This window comes from Pogona vitticeps, chromosome 6 (assembly GCF_051106095.1).
Source record: "Pogona vitticeps strain Pit_001003342236 chromosome 6, PviZW2.1, whole genome shotgun sequence".
NCBI lineage: Eukaryota > Metazoa > Chordata > Lepidosauria > Squamata > Agamidae > Pogona > Pogona vitticeps.
Window position 1 is genome coordinate 94,467,906 of NC_135788.1, and position 14,281 is coordinate 94,482,186.

The 14,281-nt window shown below is 41.9% G+C and overlaps 1 protein-coding gene across 7 annotated transcripts in view; it reads left to right on the forward strand.

The window, feature by feature from the left end:
- Window positions 1-13,716: 13,716 nt before the first annotated feature.
- LOC110074911 (signal transducer and activator of transcription 5B) overlaps window positions 13,717-14,281 on the forward strand; it is an 81,542-nt gene continuing 80,977 nt past the window's right edge. For all 7 annotated transcript variants that reach the window (XM_073004285.2, XM_020785656.3, XM_020785655.3 and 4 more), the window contains exon 1: window positions 13,717-13,856. The gene's annotated coding sequence lies outside the window, so the exon portion shown is untranslated. The remainder of the gene's footprint in view (window positions 13,857-14,281) is intronic.

A 14,281-nucleotide genomic window follows, 5' to 3' on the forward strand; every position in this document is an offset into this window, starting at 1 on the left:
AACAATTTACTGCTTTTTCAAGCCATACAAATTCTGCTGCCTGAAGAAACTGCCTCATATTGCCTAAGGATAAGGGTGTCCCTAGATATATTGCCACACTCCTTTCAAAATGCAGCAAGCCAGTCCTGCTGTTGCTTTCGGAAGCCATTCTGCATGCACAGCTGAATGGCACTCTGATTTCTGCTCTGATAGCACCACTGCATATACTCATTAATTTATTTCTGTTTGCCTAGTGAGGAATAGAGGGGAGTCTTGACAACACAAATACAAAATATTCCATGGATGTAAACGGATCGAATTAATAGGGATATATGGTGTGCAACTTTAGTTCCATCAAGAATGTTCTGCATTTTCAGAAGCAGTTGTTGGATATTAGTATTAGTAAAGCAAGTTTATTTGTGTATCGCTGTTACAAAAGAAGTTTTAATAGGATAAAATATTAAATATAGTATACAAATACAGTAAAACCATCTAAAAACAACATTATCATATGAAACAGTTCAATCCTCAGTTAAAGCATGATCATTATAGAACTTCCTTCTTAAAACCATTGCTCTAAAAGCAAAGCTGGCTGCCTTTTCAGAAATGTATGGTACCTTATCCCCCAATAGAAAATTTATCAAATATTCACCAGATCTACCAAGTGTGAGACCTAGCTTTTGGAACAAAGCTACTCTCTGATCTTTATAGACTGGGCAGTCAAATAAATAGAGGGTTTAGATCTTCAACTGCTTTAGTTCTACATGGGCAAACTCTTTCCTCCAAGGGAATCTGTTGGTAACGTCCTTCAACCTTCAAGAAGCAGTTGTTGGAGTCTCTCAGCAACTACTGAAAGCGAAAGTGCAGGAAACTCCCAAGAGGCTCTTCTAGAGCACTGAAGCATAAGCAAGTACTTTGTATAGTGTTTCCTGCATTGGTACAGAAAGGATTCACATGAACTGCTTTCAGAATAGGAAAAGAAAAGGAAACAACTCCCTCTGTGCATCCTATCTCTTTTTTCAGTGGCAGAAAAGTACTTGCCTTTTAATTCTACCGGATGGTGCCTCATTTAATGCGACATTCTCTGGGTGTTCCACGAGTTCATAATTTCTGTACCATGTTGCCATTTTTCTGCAGAATTCTTTTTCTTGCAACATCAACACAACATGAAGTGGAGAGGGCATCAGAAAGGACCTGCACAAGTACAGTTACAGCAGTGACAAACCAACAAAACAGACACAATTTTGATCACTGGTTGGTATTTATTTGCAGTTCCAGTCTCCCTTCTCTGAAGCAGTATCTGCAGGACTTACTTCAAGGGACCACAGAGTATAGCCTGCAAGGTAATGGTAAAGGTTCCCCTTGACATTTAGTCCAGTTGTGTCTGACTCTAGGGCGCAGTGCTCACTCACAGTTTCCAAGCCATAGAGCGAGCGTTAGTCCGAAGACAGTTTTCAAAGTCACGTGGCCAGCGCGACTAGACATGGAACGCTGTTACCTTCCCACCAAGGTGGTACCTATTTATCTACTCGCATTTTTACATGCTTTTCGAAAAGCTAGGTTGGCAGGAGCTGGGACAAATGACGGGAGCTCACTCTGTTGCGTGGATTCGATCTTATGACTGCTGGTCTTCTGACCGTGCAGCACAGAGGCTTCTGTGGTTTAACCCGCAGTGCCATCATGTCCCTACAGTATAGCCTGTAATTGTATACAAATGCCTGGAAAGTTTAAGGTGAAATCAGGCAATGCAGTTAGCCTGTCGTTATAAGCAGAGTTCCCTTAAGATACTAAATGTATTTATCCTAGCTGATGGTTTTTTTTAAAGCTCTAGTTAGCTTGCTTGTGTTCTGTGATTGGGCACTGAGAGATAAGCACAGGCTTCATTTGCAAATTGATTTCTCATGCATGGGAGCTTTCAAGGAGTGCCTCTTTGGAGGGAAAAAATTCTGTATTAACGTCTAACTGAGGAGCTGGCATCTCTCATCATTCTCCTCTGAGAAACAGAACAAGAAACAATGGCTCTCCCATTGTCATCCTTCCACTGTTCTTTGGGGGAGGGAGAGTGGAAAATGAAAGTCCTCTTGTCCCTACTCAATTCAAGATATTATCAAACAACAAACTCTTCCTTTTCCCACCTCCCTCTTTCTCTTTCACACACACACCTTGGATGCTACAAGGAACTAAGCCATCTGCTTCTATTGCATGGAAATCACTTGTTCTTCACATAATATTACCCCCAGGGAAAGGGGTGCTTTCCAAGATGTATTTTAATATTTTTTTGTGGGGGTTGTAGTTCATGTGTTTTGGGGAAATCATTTGCTACCAAACAGCTTTTCTGTTTGCTGACTCTTCATATAGTACAGTAGAGGAATAAAACTGAGACAGACTCCAGAGAGTAAACAACCAGAGAGAGCAAACAGGAGTTTGATGGGGAGTGGTAGTGAGGAAAAGATCTACTGAAGGAAGAGTGAAAAGAAAAGGGGTCAAAGGCAAGGAATTATATATTAGTAGACTTTCCCAGCATTCTTCAAGGCAGACAAGACAAACGAAAGGACACTCATAGACAAACAGAAGAAAGTACTGTAAAAGGTAATGGGATTATGGAGGGTAAAGACACCTTAGTGGTGATGACTTGCAAAGTGTATGCAATGTTTGACTTTGTGCCTGAGAACAACACTGCATACACATGCAGCAAGTGCAAACTGGTAGCACTGTCGGAATAAAAAGTTAAAGAACTGGGGCAGCAAGCAGCCATGTTTAAGGCTATAAGAGAAGATGAAGAATACATAGGTAGAACTCCCAAGCAGCACCAGACAAGGGAGACATGGGAGGTAGAAAAACATCAAGACAAAGCAGAGGAGAATGCTCAGGAGAGAACAAACATAGTGGAGGAATCACCATGGAAAAAGGTCACAGGTGCAGAAGAAGAAGGAGAAAACATTCTTCACTGGTGGAACTCAAAACTGCTTTTAGATTCTTGAAGAGGAGTCTGGCAGACAGCATGCAGTGGAATACATACAGGAAACCCTGCAGGAGCACATGAGAGAGGATGACGCTCAGCCAAGCAGAAGCACTGAATCCACATCCTACAAAAGGAAGAAGAGTAGTTCGAGTAGGAGACTCCCCACTTGCATGGGATTGAAAGTGAAATATGCCAAGAAGATCCATGGATTTGCCAGATATGCTGTCTCCCTGGAGGACAGATCAGGGAGCTGATGGAAGGATTGCCATCACTCATAAAACCCACAAATACATATCCCTTTCTTCTCATCCATGTGGGAACAAATGACACAGCATGTCAGACTCTGAAACTCTGAGAAAGCAACTCAAGGACTTTGGGGCCCAGATAGTCTTCTCGTCCATCCTACTATTACTCAGGAAAGGAACAGAAAGGGAATGAAAAATATTCTGGGTAAGTTTCTACCTTATGAAGGTGGTGTGGATGAGATTAATTTAGATTTTGAGACCATGGGCAACGCTTCCTGGAAGACGGGCTGCTGGCAAGTGATGGGTTGCACCTCACAAAAACTGGGAAGACTGTTTTTGGCCATAGCATGAGGAACTTCGGTAGGAGGGGTGAATTGGAAAGGGGAGGGAAATACAAGCTCAGAGGTAAAGAGAGATAAAGGCTTATGAACAATAAGAGGAACAGATGGAACAGCTCTAATGGGGTCCAATAATAATCTTCATAAATATGTACGAAGGAAAGCAGGCCACAAATAATACAATCTCCAGAGTCTCTATAGGAAACAAACAATAATCTTAGTTCAGGAGAGAAAATATGACTTGATAGAGATAACTGAAACTTGGCGGGATGACTCCAAAGACTGGAATATAGTAATTTAAGGGTATAAATTGTTAAGAAAGTACAGAAAGCACAGAAATGGGTGTGGAGTCACAGTATATGTAAAAATATATATTCCTGCGTAAAAATACAGAAGGATGATCTTGAGAGCATCTGGATTAATATAACTGGGGCAAAAACAAAAGGAATATGGTAGCTGAAGTCTACTACTGACTGCCCAATCAAGAAGATGCAAATGAAACTTTGAAAAACAAATGTTGAGAATTTTAAAGAGACACAATGTAGTAGTAACAGGATATTTCAATTGTCCTGATATCTGTTGGGAGGCAAATTCTGCCAAATTTGGCCCTTCCAATAAATTCTTGGCTTGTGTTGCTGATAATTTTGTCTTACAAAAACTGGAGGAAGAAACTATTAGCTATCCTTCACTTGATTCTAATCAATACAGATAATAGAAGAAATTGCAGTAAGGAGAATTCTGGGAGAAAGTGACCATGTTCTACTTGAGTTCTTGATTTAAAAGGAAACCAAAGCAGAGTGTAACTGCATGTGTATGTTGGATTTTAGGAAAGCCAATTTTAATAAACTCAGAACAATGATAAGTACGGTCCAATGGCAGGAGATCCCAACAAGAAAATGAGTCCAAGCTGTGGGGAGTTTCTTAAAAAGGAAATTCTAAAGCAGGCTTGTCCAACCTGCGGCCCGAGGGCCACATGTGGCCCAGGTTGGCTCATAATGCGGCCCAGTGCAATTTTTATTTTTAAAGAAATTCCAAAGTTTCAAGTTACACTGCTTGCGCTTGCGCCCGGAATATGGCCGGGGCATGTCACAACAGTAGAGAGGGAGAGAGGGAAGGAAGGAAGGAGTGGGAGGGGAGGGGAGGGGAGAGGGTGGCTGTGTGACTCCATTGTGCCATCCCCGTCAATAGGTGGACCCCCTCCCGGCCCCATAAAGCCACCGGAGTTGAAGCTGGCAGTCTCTGCTGTCTGAGATTGCAGCTGCTGGTAAGCGCGCTTGGAGCGGGGCTGCAGAGGATGGCTAGGGCTGCCCCCCCATGCGGCCCAAACCAAATTTATGTGCGGCCCAAACCAAATTTTCATCTTCTAATGTGGCCCAGGGAAGGTGAAAGGTTGGACACCCCTGTTCTAAAGGCACAACTACAACCAATTCCAACATGAAAGAAGGGTGGGAGACAGAAAAAAAAATCAATGTGGCTTCACAAAAACGTAGAGAGGACGTGAAAATAAAAAAGGACACATAGAAAATAGAAGGAATGCTGGATCACAAATAAAAAGTACAGATAAATAACAAAGAATTGCAGGGATGGCATTAGGAAGGCAAAAGCTGAGAATGAGCTGAGGTTAGCAAGAGATGCTAACAGCAACAAAATGCATTCTTCGCTATGTGCATAGAAAAAGACAGAGAAAGGAAATAGTGGCTCAGCTCAGCTACTCAATGGGGATGGACAAATAATAACAGATAACAAAGAAAAGACAGAATGCTTTATTCCTAATTTAGCCTGGTCTTATCCGAAAAGACAGCCTATGATCCTCCAGACAAAGTGAAGTAGAAGGGACAGAACTGCAGCTTGGGATTGATAAATTAATCATCAAGTAATACCTTATGATGAATTGCATCCAAGAGTATTGAAGGAACTGCCTGAAGAACTCTCAGAACCATTGTCTATTATTTTCTTGAGATCATGGAGGATGGGTGAAGTGCTGGATGACTGGAGGAGGACTAACATTGTCACTTTCATACTCGGAGAATGCTTATCAATGGCTCCTTCTCAAATTGGAAGTAAGATGAAATTCAACATATTTATTAATTACTTGAATGAGGGGGTGCATGGAATGCTTATCTAATCTGTGGATGACACAAAATTGGATGGAATAGCTAATGCCCTGGAAGACAGAAATAAAATTCAAAAAGATCTTGATAGGCTTGAGAACAGAGCTACTTGGCACTCGTTAGGCCTCCATCTAGAGTACTGGGCCCAGTTCTGGACACCACATTTGAAGAAGGATGTCAACAAACTGGAACCATTGAACATTGGATTCTTGTATAGAGCAGGGTTTTGGATTTGATGGTCTTGTAGACCCCTTCCAATTCTTATATTCGATGATTCTATTACAGTACTGTGTGACATCACTAATTTCGCCTCATTATTTGAGATACATATCACTAAAAATTTATAACTTTAGAGTCTAAAGCATGGGAGAATTTGTCTAGGAACGGAAACTAAATTTAAAAATTACAACAATCTGTATCTCTTCCTTAAGGAAACTAAATGGGGCAACCCAGCCTTTGCAGAAACTATCTGGTGTTTGAAATATGGAAAAAGGAGCAAAATTGGTTTAAGTGTTCTTTGCAAAATCCTGTACAGACTTCCAGGTGATTACATTTGTTTTTGTTTTAATCTTAGCTGAGGTTTCTCATTGCCACTAAGGTATTGTGAATGCCATTAAATGGTTAAATGCAGCAGCCAATCTGTTTGGAACCACACAGGAAATTGAGTAAGCAAGACTCTCAGCTGAGGTATCCACATCATCTCCAACCAAAGTGGTCATATGCAAACACGGTTATCATAACTGAAGCCCAAGCTCTCTTTAGCACGTGTCTTCTAGGTGTCTTGGACTACATATCCTTTTAGCCTCAGAAAGTTTTAGTAATGGCTGCGCATGGTGGGAGTTACTGTCTGAAATATCTTGAGAAGAATCCCAGCCTGGGAAAGGCTGCTCTGGTTATCTGTAAATCACTTACACTAAACTTGATACATTCCTGAACTGAGCAGCGGCCTGACAGGCCCTTTTCAACTCAATTATTCTATTATTCTTCCTTCCAACGTATGATGGCGCTGCCTATATTTAGTAAATGCTGACAGCAAACCACCCCGCACCTACGCAGAGATACTATTTTCATTTGTTCCTTCACTTATTCCAGTTCTGAACCTTTACGAGGTTCAGCATGAGTCACAGTGACGTTTGGCTCAGATTATATTCTGCCGCCATCACTATAGTCAAAAGTCAAACACGCAATTGACCTCATGAATATTGTTAGTGTTTCCTCATAGCTTCAAAAATGTACATGTTTAGTTATGTCGAGATATTTAGCCGGTTTGGGTGGGAGCAGTGCGTTGTCAAGTATAAACCTATTTCTGATAATATCAAGGTCCTGCTGCCTTTCTGTCTCAATAATACACTGCCTAAGATTACTCTTGGCCTTAACGTATCCCATTTGTTGAATACTTTCTACTGAATAGCCGTATCTGTTGATTTCATGGTATATTGTTCTCTTCCAAGGTGACTGATGGTTATCCTGTAATACCAGTGAAGTCAGTCCAATTGGTTGAAAGGTTAGTTTTAGCCAACAGTTAAAAATGGCCAGCCAAGCTCTGGCTTCAACCTTCAGGTAGCCTATTTCAAGCCTAAGCGCTGCATTGGATACCTCTCCTGGAATTTGTAAGATGGCCCTCACGAATTCAGATTGAACTACTTCTAAATCTGCAGACAGTTCTGCAAATTAATATTTAGCTGCTAGCCATTTCCACTGTGGGTGTATATTTCTTGGAATTACTCCTTTTCTTGTAAGTTGGAAAAGCAGTATTACAAGTGATCCTACCAGTTATTTTAATACATAAACATCTGTGTGTGTGCGTCTAACCCTAGTGATACACCCTACAACTCTGAAAGAACAAATGCTTGTAAAGTTATTACAACTACAAATAAGGTGGGGTGAAGGGAATGGTGAAGGAGTTTAAAACTTGTCCCCAGTGTTTGGATATGTAGCTCGTTAGCTGATGGCAGACTGTTTTGCTTCATTTCCTTTCAGCATGAGCAATAATGTTGCATGCCATACAAACAGGTTTTCATTTTGTTAAACAAAATGTAGACTTTTTTTTGTTTTCCTCGCAGAAGGAATATCTGTATTTCTGAGGAAACTGCAAGGCATCCTCCATTAAGATGCTACACTAATACTGAAAATATAGTTTATTATTTAAAGTATTTATACATTGCTTTTCAGGTGCTTGAGTAATTTTTGGGAAGTTGTCTTATTTACAGTGTTCTTCATTCTCATGTTACAAACAGAGAATGAGGGACAAATGAGATAGCCTTGAACAATTGCTCAGCATATCATAAAGTGGTTTACAATTTAATGTAGGTACATAATAAATAAATGCCACTTTAGAATGGTGCCATCCCTGAAAGAGGAGAGGAGGAATGGCATGTTGAAACAGGGTCTTTTCAGCTGTTGCCCCCCCAACTTTGGAACACCCTCCCTATAGTGATCCACCTGGCTCCAACACTTTTTTACTTTTCGGCACCAGGCAATGACCTTTCTGTTTAGCCAGCATTTTAATTAAATAGTAGTCTTTAGTTGGCCATATGAGCAGCAGAATTTATTAATATTAATGTTTTAATGATTGTTTTTAATATAGATATTATTATAATATTGCCTATATTTAATGGTTTTCATGTTTTTAAATTTTTAATATTGTTGTATGCCATTCAGAGACCACTGGTAATGGTGTGGTTTAAAAAATCTTGTAAATAAATAAATAATAGAATCTTCCCACTGAAGATTTAGGAAGCACCGTTACTGTTCTACTTACTACTGGCAAGAACAGACTGGAAAAAAAATATTTCATGGCATTATGTTGTTCAAGAAAAATAGACAGAGTAAAAGCTTCCAGAAAACAGCTAGGAAAATGACCAACATGGTAAATGATACAAGATAGGTCTTATGGAAGCAGATATTAAATTTGTTTTTCCCACAGCAGCAACAACAACAACAAAGAGTGTGGGTTTCCTTTCTCTTGTATTTATTTTTAAAGAACAGAGGGAACAGAGGGAACAAAACACTGGCAGATCAAAGATTAAATCCGAATGAGAACTTACCATTCCGAAACACTTTTATCTCCTAGACTGGCTGGACCTCTGATCTGCCCTTTAAATAAATAAAGTTATCTCAGCAGCTACTAAATCCAGTAATATTAACAGGTAGGTAGAAGTCAAATAAAAACAGCAATAAACTGGGCTCTTATTGATACTTGGAGTGAAACGTTTTAGAAGACCTCAAGTCTGTGAAAAGCTCAAGGCTAAAGAAAATTCTAAGTCAACATAAAACTGTGAGAGCAAGGTTGTAGATTTGCAGGGGGGGGCGCTGCAGGGTTTATGCTCCATTTGGATTTCCTCAAGGCAGGGTGAGAACTGCCTCCTCCCCAGTGCCTGTGGTAAGGAGCACTGACATGCTTATATGATGAGCCCATGCAACATATATCTTCTCTCAGTTTCTTCAGCCGCTGTGTGTATAGGATGGCTCCTACTGGAGTCAGCAATGACCCATCCATTCCTTTAGGCATCTCACTATCATAAAGGGAGGATCTCTAGAATGCAAATGCTTTCCTCTCTTTCACATGCTGTTTATGTACCATAATCTGCCTGATCTGATTGACCAATGAAAGCCCTTGAAAGAAATGGTCACGAAACTTTCAATGTCTCTACCTCTGGTTGCTAAGATACAGTCCTCAAGAGCCATCAAGTACAAGGAGGACCTTATCTACAGATTACTGCCTTTCTGAGCAACCTGGCTAGATAGGTGAGGCGCAGATCCTTAAGTGATTGTTATCTTGTTTTAACCCAGAGTGGGAAACACATATGCAAATAGAATTGCCATTGGCCCAGACAATGGTGAGAGAACATAGGAGATACCATCAGAGGGCCTGGCTAAGCAGCCAAATTGGATCAGGCTGGACTGAACTAAATAAAGTCAGAAGGTTGCAAAAGGTGTGTAGTGGTGTGATCTTTGCATTCACATGCAAAGAGGAGAAAAGGAAGGCAGTGATTGTTCTACTGAAAATATTGCTATGGACAATGCTGTTCATTCTTCAAATGCAAATGACTGATTCTTTACAAGCTAGCTTTTAGGGAAGAGGTAATCATCTTAATTGGTTGCATTCGAGGAAATAGACTGCAATTCACAAAAGTGTGTCCCAAATAAATTTCACTTATTCCATAAGATTTGTTACATTTGCGTAACATGCTGGAATGTTGCTATCTTATATTTCTTTGACTGATGACTGACCTAGTCATCAATTAAATGTTTTGTGTTAAGTCTTATACTGTATAGACTATGAGTGCTATCCTCTGAAGTGCTGGTGAAACGTTAGGAAGAACAAAGAGCCAAAGAGCCCGAAAAACCCACAACAACCATTAGATCTTGGCCGTGAAAGCCTTCGCGAATACATTGTTTTATAGACCATATTTTGTTCTATTTAATATGTCATTCAATGCTTTAGACTGAAAAGCAGTATATAAATAAATCATGATAATAGTAATAAAAAAGATCAACTCAGCATGAGATCAAGCTGAAAGCTTCCTTCATTTAGGTTCTCGTCAGACATGGCTCACCTCCCCGTACTAATCCTGAAACTTGTGGTTTAGTCACCATGTTAATACTGGTACCTGTAAGAACTACAAATTCATGTGGATGTAACAGCACAGTTTACATGGGATGAGAGCAGAAAGCAGAGGTACTAGAAAGGGCACTGCGAAATCTAAAAAGAAGGTATTTGATAAACACTAAAGGGATTTTTAAAGGAAGAGCTGGCCTTTACAGTATTTTTGTGTATATGCATTCTGGAGCTGATGTTAGCATCTTTCTACAACATTATAATTACTCCTTCAGCAGCTCCTATATATCTTGTCTATTTCAGGGAGGTTTGGTAAATAAAAATAGAGATATTTGTTCCTCCCCCCCCCCCATTATTGACATTTAGTGTCTCACAAATATGTATGTGAGTATAGAAGTACTTGGGTGGGGAGAACAAGAATGTGGAATGGACTGATGGTGTGGCAATAAAATGCACACTGAACTAGGGTGGGATGATTCAGAGAACCTACACATGACCAATACCATAAGTACTGAACAAGATGAAAATTTTCTGGCTTAATAAAAGGGGGTGGCATAGTCTCAGTTCCTGTATTTGAGACAACTGAACTACATTCTATCACAGCAGTTCTGCTTGATAAATCATTTATGTGTGGTTTCCGAAACAGACTGGCAGTATACTTTTTCTCTTGCTATTAATTTGCATTCCTGTGGTTAAAACAGCCTGAATAGTATGAATTTATTTAGAACATTTTTACCCTGCCTTTCCTCAAACGTTTAGGGCAGCTTACTAATTCAGAATCAATAAAAACCATAATTATAAACATATTAAACAATAACTGGGGGCACCACAAAAACAGAAGCCATACTAAAACCATTTGAAACCCTAACATCCCATGAACACCCTGCATCCCATGAACAGCCCACACAAACAACTTGCCACATGGTGTTAGCAGTCCACATGAGTGCTGCAAACCAGAAATTAATGGACAGCGTAGGGGGAATGATAGCTATGGCAAACAGACTTGTGAGCGTGCCACTTTATGGGGTGAGAGATTACTCTTTGGCTCATCAATTTGTGTTCTGAAAGCAACCATCCAATATAACTTGTTAAATTCATTGCATCTGGCAAACAAGAACAGTTTGGAATGTGTAGATCCCAGGTTACAAAACTGGTGTGTGTGTATGAGACGACTACATTTTATGATTATTTGGTAATAATGGAATATATGATTCCTGCAGAGGGAGTTATGTGTGTGGAGGGGAGCTATGAGGTGATTATAGCATAGGAAAGACTGATTCCCCCCTTATTTTAATTGAGAAGTATGGTGTGTGTATCATAGTATTCATGGAGCCCCCCCCCTTGGAGTGGGACAATATAGCCCATCAGTCTCATTTATTGGCTAGGACTTTGGGACCTAATGGCTTCAAGGATTCAGAGGATCCCAACACAAACACACACAGAGTGTGTACGGTACACTCTCCCATCCCTGTGCTTGAAGACTGGAACACCTACAGATTAGAAGATATGGACAGTTACTATTCCTAACTTTGTTACTTCCTAAGAACAGAAGTGAAAATCCCTGAAACTGCCTTCTCCAACCTGGTGCCGCATTAGATCTCCCATCATCCTCTGACAGAGTGCTTGAGCTGGATGGATACGATATGGTTCTAATCCAACACATCTGGAGAGTAGCAGATTGAAAAATATGTCAAGAAAACGGTCCCCAAGCCTTTTTCCTCAAATGAAACAGCATTTGGTAGTAGTGTAGCAGGAAATGCATATCAAAACTAAAGCCACTGTGTTATGATAGATGTTTGTGAACACATTTTAGAAGTTTTTCTGCACATCATACCTGATAATAGAGTGAGGTGCAATCTTTTCCCCTCACACTGTTTTGCATATGAAACACCTGAAGCTGTTTGCTCTCTTTGAGTAAAAAGATAAAGGTGGCCAAATACATGTGTCTGCTGCCATCTGCTTGTCTGAGTTACGGTCCCACAGATATGGCTGGCAGCATATTTGGAAGCATAAATGGGAGGTTTTCCACAGTAAAGTGTAAGAGACGAGGGCTAATGGCGTAAAGGGAAAGTACTGAGTGACAGTCTTAATTTGGCCCAATCCCTCCTGTATTGTTGTTGTGAAAACATTAGAAATGGAGAGGCATTAATTCAACTTTATGATTTTACCCAATACAGTTTTAACCCAAGGACAGAGCTTTTATTCTCCCCTATTCTTAGTGCTAAAGAAACCCAAGAAGCTTGGTACTTGGAGACAAAACTGGCTGCAGGATTTTTTTTTTTATTTTATGGAGGGGAGATGCCTAGTGGTATGCTAGCATACACTTCAAAAAGAAATAAATCTGGGGTTTATTCAAGTGTATAAAGTGTCCCCCCAGCCTGACATCCGTATTCAGGGACAAGCATTCTAAACTGGCACCTGGTTTAAATTTAGAAGCAAGGCAAGACTTTCCTATTCTTTGAGAAGGTGGGTGTGCTGTGCTCTTCTCTCCCTATACTGTTCTTGTGTTCCTGTTATCATGGCTGCTTGTGTTGTTTTATGATACTGTATGTTTTAGTCTGGTTGCAATTATATACCAGTCCTGCTCTGGAAATGTGTGACAGGCAATATGAAAAGCAGGAAGAGAACTGTGAAGGTAGAAGCTGCACAGATTTCAAACTGTACCTGTGTCCACTTTGTCATTACGACAAATACACCTGCTACACCACCATTCAAGTGTGTGGTGTCCTGGCAGAGTAACTACTGCAAAGAAGTTAAGCACTGTACCATGAAAGATAACACAAGGGATAGGTGGTACTGTAGATGAAAACCAGGATAAATAGGGGCAAGATGTGGACTCAGCTCAGAGGAACGTTAGAGTTGAAGACACAGAGAGATTGTCTGCCCATGGCAAGGTTGAGTTTTGAAAGTGGTGGTGGGCGCCATGCCCTCAGCTGTTTGAACGAGGGAGGAAATTCCCAGCAGAAGGCCAAGAAGGAAAAGAGGACAGGAGGCTTTGGGCTGTTGCAGAGAGTAAGGGAATTTGAGGGCTAGGCGGGAAATTTATGAGAGCTTCGTGGGGTTCAGTAAATGACCCCTTAAAGGGCAGACGAGGGACCTTAAATTGACCAAGATGAAGGGGGGGGCACACGATAGACCCTTAGAGACAATGGGCGTGGGTTGTTTTGTGTGTGTGTGTGTGTGTCTCAAGCAACCGGCAAAGCCAGGTTGTGATGCCCGCATGAGGGCATGGCTGAGGAGTTTACGGTTGTGTTTGCGCACTTTTGAGGGGGCTCAAGGGGAAGCCGTTCCTTCCCAAAGGCCTTATGAGGACACGCGCGCGCGCCTCTATGCGAAAGGAAAAGTGAAAAAAGCGACGACGAGGAAATGGCTCCACCGTCGACAAGAAGCGCCGGAGCTCGCTAATAAGCCTGTGTGACTGAGGGGAGTTTCGTCTCGCGGAGCCTGCCCCCGGTTTTCTAGCGGGAAGGGAGGCGGGTCTGGTTAGCAGAGAGAGAGGGAGAGGGAGGGAGGCGGTCCGCGAAGGCAGGAAGGGCTGTGGCTGAAGCCAGGGCTGTGACGGGGCAGGGCTGTGGGACCGAAGGAGGCCCGGAGCCCACAGAGGAGTTTCCTGCGTAACGAGTCCTGGGAGTCGAGCCGCGCTGGGCCGCGCCGGCCCAGGTAAGAGCCGGGAGCCGTGGGAGAGGGAGGAGAACGGGGCGACGAACCACGAACATACGCACGCACCCGTCACAAGGACACCACGCCGCTTCACACGTTACGCTGGCGTTCCCTGTTTGCGGAAAAAAAGCCGTGACGCGCGAGGGACCCCCCGGGCGTGCTCCTTTTTATTTTTTTTCAGTGGCGAGAACGCGTCCGTATACGAGGAGTCTCCGCCAAGAAGGCCGTCTTCACGCCTTGTAAATAATCGGGTGCGGGCACGTGCAAAACATGTCACGTGTGCCCGTGGCCGAATTAACACGCGGGGTGGGGGGCAAACCTGTGTTCCCTGGCCGTGTGAGTTTGCCACTCAGGTGCGTGGCGTGCTGTAATCCTTAAGGGGGATTGGTCACCCTTTCCCTGTGTGTTGTATACATGGGGGGTGA